Here is a 6,344-nt window from a genome sequence, read left to right as displayed (position 1 = left end):
TTCTGGACCACTGGTCCAGGCTGTTAAATTGGTCAACAGGCTCATAACAGCCGAAGAACATTTCAAATGTATAAAAAGAAATAGGACTAGAGAAGGAGGTGTGAGGTTTAGCAGTCCTGTGTTACCAGATTTGCTCTTTAGGGACTCAACTCCCAAGGTCCCTAGCTTGCCCTAAGGATAGAGGGGGTGGGAGGTGGTGGCAGAAGGAGCATCTTGGGAACATTTGTTGGGTGCCCAGAAAACAGGCTTTGACCGCATTTGAACTGACATATTTGAAAAATGAACTTTATTTCACTGCATACTGTTTCAGTGATTCATTCTTTATATGTGCATTTACTCAGCAGAAGTGAGTCAAAAATAAGATGGATGCTAAATTTATATGTTAATTTTAATATCGAAGCTATCCTATATTTGAAGAATAAGATCAGTGCTTCAATTTCATTTCTTATGTGGTACTGAACGTTGTCATTACCGGAAAAAAGTCATTTCTGAATGCATCCTCCCCAAATTCTAATCTCAGAGGGCAGAGGAGGCTCAGGAGAGGCAATCTTGCCTTTTGTTGATGGTCTATTCTGGACATGCTTCAACGTTCCCACAGTATCATTTACTATTTCAGTGTGAAGGGTAAATAGGAAAGGTAGTGGTTTTCCCTTAAATTACAATGGAGTTTATTTACTAATTAGATTCTGAGAGTTTGCCGAGATTGTTAGGTTATGTCAAGAGTTTCATATATCCCATGGGCAAAGCCACTGGACTTAACCAAAAGTAAACAGCAGCTGTTGAGAAAAATTATCCCTTCCGAAGACTTGAGTCACTGCTTGTTGGTTTTAGACCATCACCTCACCCTGCCACTGTGATTTAAATGAAAGATTCCTAAGATCTATGGAAGCATCTCTGTCTCCTAGCCAAATATGGCAGAACCAGACGTGTGGTGGTTTCTATAGAGGGAGGGTGGGTGAATTAAACGTGGGACCTTCCTCAGCCCCAGGGGCTGCTATGACAATACCAGTGGGCTCTGTCCTCACTAGCAGCCTGCTGGCTGTCCATTGCAGCCCCTGGCTTTCCTTGTTGCTTCTGCCTTCAGGGATCACTGGGTGAAATAGGCTGCTGTGGAGGCTGTCCATTTTGTGTATTGCACCAAGGGGTCCAGCCAAGGAGCAAGTGGGGCCTCAGATCCAGAGTGGGTACCCTTTTCAAATTTGTCAGACCAGAAAAGGTGCTGTTTTAGGAGAAGCCTTTTTCTACTCTGCTCAAAGGTACACTAAAACCTAGCAGAGACCCTAGAGAAAGAGAGAGAAAGAAAAAACAATGAGTTGCTAGAGAACAGTTTGAGCATTGAAAGGAATAGCTGTGGAAGCCATGGATAAATAAATCTTCGTCAACCTATCTCCTTTGGCCTGTCCCCTTTGAGAAAATAGGAAGTAGTTTCAATTTTCAAAAAAATCTCACTCAATGGACTTGAGATTAGAAATGGAGGGAGATGTTGGAAAGGGAGCTGGGAGAACTAGCCTTTATTGAGTATCTACTACCTGCATCTGTTAGGTCAGCCCAGCATTCTGACCTCAGTATATCTCTAAGGACTGTCCCTGATCTAAAACCAGCTCAGGCCACCAGCAACCAGGTGGGCATATATCATTTAGGGCTGCCTGAGTAGACAACAGCACATGTAAAACAACACAAATGAATGAAAATGCCCACAGAAAACACTAATTTATGCAGTTTTCTTTCTTTTTTTTTTTTGAGATGGAGTCTCACTCTGTCACCAGGCTGGAGTGCAATAGCGTGATCTCGGCTCACTGCAACCTTCACCTCCCGGGTTCAAGCAATTCTCCTGCCTCAGCCTCCTGAGTAGCTGGGACTGCAGGTGTGCACCACCACACCCGGCTAATTTTTGTAGTTTTAGTAGAGACGGGGTTTCACCATGTTGGCCCGGATGGTCTTGATCTGCTGACCTCGTGATCCACCCGCCTCGGTCTCCCAAAGTGTTGGGATTACAGGTATGAGCCACTGCACCCAGCTGATTTATGCAGTTTTCTATCTTCAAGACAGCCCTGTGAGCCAGCCTGTCTGCATATCTCTTAATACAGTAATATTTGAGATTCACTGCAGATCCTGAATCTTCAAGAAACATTATGTGTAATGCAGCTTAGTATTAAAGATATCTTACTGTATCCAGAGTTTTGAGAATTGGAATAATGCTTTGTATACCACTGCTTATACCCTTAGAGAAAATCTTATGAATCCAACACTGATTTAGTCAAATTAGTAATTCAAAGCACCTGCTAGGTATTATTTTGAAACATTATCTGAAACCAATCCAAATGCAAATTATTTTATTAAAAAATCACTTCTAGCTGGGTGCAGTGGCTCACACCTGCAATCCCAGTATTTTGGGAGGCCAAGGCAGGCAGACCACAAGGTCAGGAGTTTGAGACCAGCCTGACCAACATGGTGAAACCCCGTCTCTACTAAAAATACAAAAATTAGCCAGGCGTGGTTGCAGGCGCCTGTAATCCCGGCTACTCGGGAGGCTGGGGCAGGATAATTGCTTGAACCCGGGAGGCGGAGGTTGCGGTCAGCCCACATCATGCCACTGCACTCCAGCCTGGGCAACAAGAGTGAAACTCGGCCTCAAAAAGAAAACAAAACAAAAACAAAAACAACAAAAACAGAAAAACCGATTCTACCCAGAATCCCACATTGTCCAAAAGTGGTTTGGAATTAAGTGAACACAGGAGCAAGCATTTAAAAAGCACTTATTCCGGCTGGGTGTGGTGGCTCATAGCTGGAATCCCAGCACTTTGGGAGGCCAAGGTGGGAGGATCACTTGAGCCCAGGAGTTCGAGACCAGCCTAGGCAACATGGTGAGACCTCATCTCTACAAAAAATTTTTAAAAGCCGTGGTGGTACACACCTGCAGCCTTAGCTACTCGGGAGGCTGATACAGGAGGATCTGTTGCGCCCAGGAGTTCGAGGTTGCAGTAAGCTATGACTGGGCCATTACACTCCAGCCCAGGCGGCTGTCTCTTAATAATAATAATTTTAAAAGCACTTATTCTGTGCTAGCCATTGTTAACATCTATTAACTCATTTAATCCTCTCAACAACCACGTGAAGTCAGTAGATTACCATTCCCATTTCGTAGAGGAGGAAGCAAAGAAGTAACTTTCTCAAGGTCAACGACCAGGAAGGGTCACGTGGACGTGGGCTTCGGTCTCTCTCAGGACTTCGGATCCAGTTTACGGGCTCGGAGTTCACAGGGCTTTTTGGAGCTCCTGGACCTTTGCCCAGCTACCTGGCTTTCTCCCGGGCCCGAAGACAGCTCCATCAGAGGCGGGAGTTGCGGCCGTGGCTGTCGAGGGCGACCCCCAGGAGCCCGAGAGGACGTGGCGTGAAGCCCCGTCGGTGACAGCGACCAGCGCCTTCCCTTTCCCTGCGCCGCCTGCGTCTATGTTGTTCCCGGCTCTGCTGCCCCCTGGAGGCTAGTGGAGGTCAACGCGTGAGGTCAGCGTGTTCCCTCCGCCTGTTAGTCCTCATTCACCTCTCGGCCAAACCAGAAAGATGGGAGGGTATTTCAAAGATATCTTTACTATATTTTATTTCACTCAAATTCAAGGATCCCTCTCCCAGGACAGCTGTGACTACAGACCATGGGATTCACATCCTCCCACCCCACGGCGCAGGACCGGCAGGGGATTTCCAAGAAGCCCCTGGCCTGTGGGTCGCTGAGACCCTCCTAGAAGTTTCAGCCTGGCTGATGACACGCACGTGTGTTGACCATGGCTTGCGGATGAAACTCAGATATGAACTATCTAATGCCGCCATGGAGGAAATGTAATTTTAAGACCCAACTTTATTAAAACTGCTGGGCAAATAATAGAATGCCAGGAAAACCATTTCATCCATAATTTCTCCAAGTGGCATCTATGACTCACTGGATCTGGAATCCCCTGAAGCGTCTGTTCAAACAATTTGGATTCTTAATCCATCTTTAAACCTTCTCAACCAGAACTTCTGGGAGGGGATATCTCCCTCCCTCCCAGGAATCCACAATTGCAATGAGAACCTTGAAGTCCACTCCTGTCCAGGGAACAGCCTTAGAGAACTCAGGCCCTCCAGTGAAGGAGGAAAAGACAAATCTAGTTGTAATACTTGAAGTATATTGCTCATCTTTAAATTACCCACCCAGGTGAATAAAACACTCTCTCAGGGTAAAAGCACATGTGAATTTGTCCAAATCATTGTAATAAGGCTCCTGGGGGTGGGGGGTGGTTAACACCAGTGATCAGCAGCAACTAATAATACTAACTACATCATCCCCACAGGGCCTAGGGTGCAAGGACAGTTATTTGCCCTTCACAGTTATGGATTGGTTCGATCAATTAAAAGAAAAATTACCCAAAGAGAATTTTTCTTTTTTTAAACTCAGAGTGAGACCCAGTCAGTAAGCATTTTGAACTGTGGGTGGAGGACCCAGTTGCCTTACGAGTGTGCCTTTGAAGTAGGAGGAGGAAGAGAGGAAGAAAGGAGAAGACAGAGACTCTCTTTGGGCAAAGCGGGGCTTTCAGCACGTTCGGTGGTGCAGCTCTGACCCTGCCCAATCATGGCACTGACCTATGCCACCATATGGGGGTGGATCGAGGTGGGTGGTGGCATCTGGGATCTCTGCTTGGCTTCCCGGTTGAAAGGAATATCCTCTGCAGCCCCACCGGGGAGCAGGGCGGACAAGGTGAGATAGTTAAGTCTACAGGAAGGAGGGAGGATTGTGGTTTCTGAGCTGGCCTCCCTCTCCCAAGGGGTGGGAGGGAGGCCTGGAGCAACCTCAGCTGAGATCCATTAGCTCTGGCCCCCACCAGAAGCACGGGCATGATGAGTGTTTGGAGGACAAGGGAAGTGAGCCCACCTGTGCCCGGGAGCCCCAGCATCTGCTGCAGCTATTATGGCAGGGAGAGGAAAGGGCACTGCAAAAGCCAGCGCGGCCTGCAGAGGATCCACCCATGGGTAGTGGGCTTGACCCTCAGTGAGCAGAAGGGATAGGGAGAATAAAATGCATTCCTGTTGTGGCCTAAAGGCCTCCCAGCTGGAAGGAAGCCAGGCAAGCCTGACCAGACAGCCGGTTCCAGTGGCCATTTGCCCAGGAGAGTAGCCACTCTGTGGGTGGGATCAAGTCCTTCCTTCAGCATCGCATACAGTTATTCACACACCAGAGCTTTGGTGACTTGCTCTGAGCCTAGCTGGACCCAGATACCTTTGTTTTCCAGTTTTCCTGATAAATTAGCGCCAAAGAAGGAAGAGCTCATTAATCAACTGTCTTGGTCCATATATAAGACACCAGTTAAACTTGAATTTCAGATAATCAGTGAATCATTTTTTATCATAAGGATGTCCCAGGCTGAATTTGTATAGGTATATATTTTTACGTGTGTGTGTGTGTGTGTATATATATATATATATATATATATATATATAAAACTATGTCCAGGGAATAGTATGTAAGTATAATATATAATACTGATACATGTAGCATATGATATAATACTTATATAATATTCCCTGGACATAATCATGCTCTACAATATATGTATGGCCTATACATACTTATACTAAAAAATTATCCATTGTTTATCCAAAGTTGAATTCAACTGGGCATCCTATGTTTTTGTTAGCTAAATCTTGTAACCCTACCGGAAGCGATGTGTCTGTGGTATGACTATAGCTGTCGCCTCGGTCAGGTCCCTGCAGTTAAGAAAACAGGAAAGCTGAAGTGGTAACAAAATGGGCTGAAGGCCTAATCCAGCCCTCAGGTGTATTTTGTTTGATTAGTACAGAGTTTTTGTTTTCATTTTCAAATAATTGCCAACATTGAAAAATCCAGAGATCTCACATATGCACCGAGTGTTTAGGCATTTCTGGAAAAGGTGGAAGATCTGTCAATATCGTATGGAAACAAATTAGATGTTCCCTGCCTTGGTCTCACTCATTTGTGCTTCTTTCCTGTAGCTGAATTTGGGACAGATCCATGTAGGGTATTCAATTCCCTAAAATTTTCCCTAGAACGGGGAGGAACTTTTTTTGGGGTGCTGGAATCCCTGAGTGCCTGTTGAGCCTGACCAGGCTGATCTAAAGCAGGAGGGCTTTTACCCCTCACCCTCGACGTCTGACCTGGAGACTTGCTCCTTATAAGGCTTACATGTGACCTGGGACAGGTCCCTTGCTTCTCCCAGGGTCTCTATTTTCATCCCTAAAACAAGGGGACAACTATCCATGTTTCCCAACTTTTTTGTACCAAAAGTTCTGTTTTGTCAACCTTATGCCACTGTGGTTCCAGTTTTTGCTTGTTTGTT

This window comes from Pan paniscus, chromosome 11, assembly GCF_029289425.2.
Source record: "Pan paniscus chromosome 11, NHGRI_mPanPan1-v2.0_pri, whole genome shotgun sequence".
Classification (NCBI taxonomy): Eukaryota; Metazoa; Chordata; class Mammalia; order Primates; family Hominidae; genus Pan; species Pan paniscus.
The sequence above is the reverse complement of the archived record's forward strand: the minus strand, read 5'-3'. Positions refer to the sequence as shown.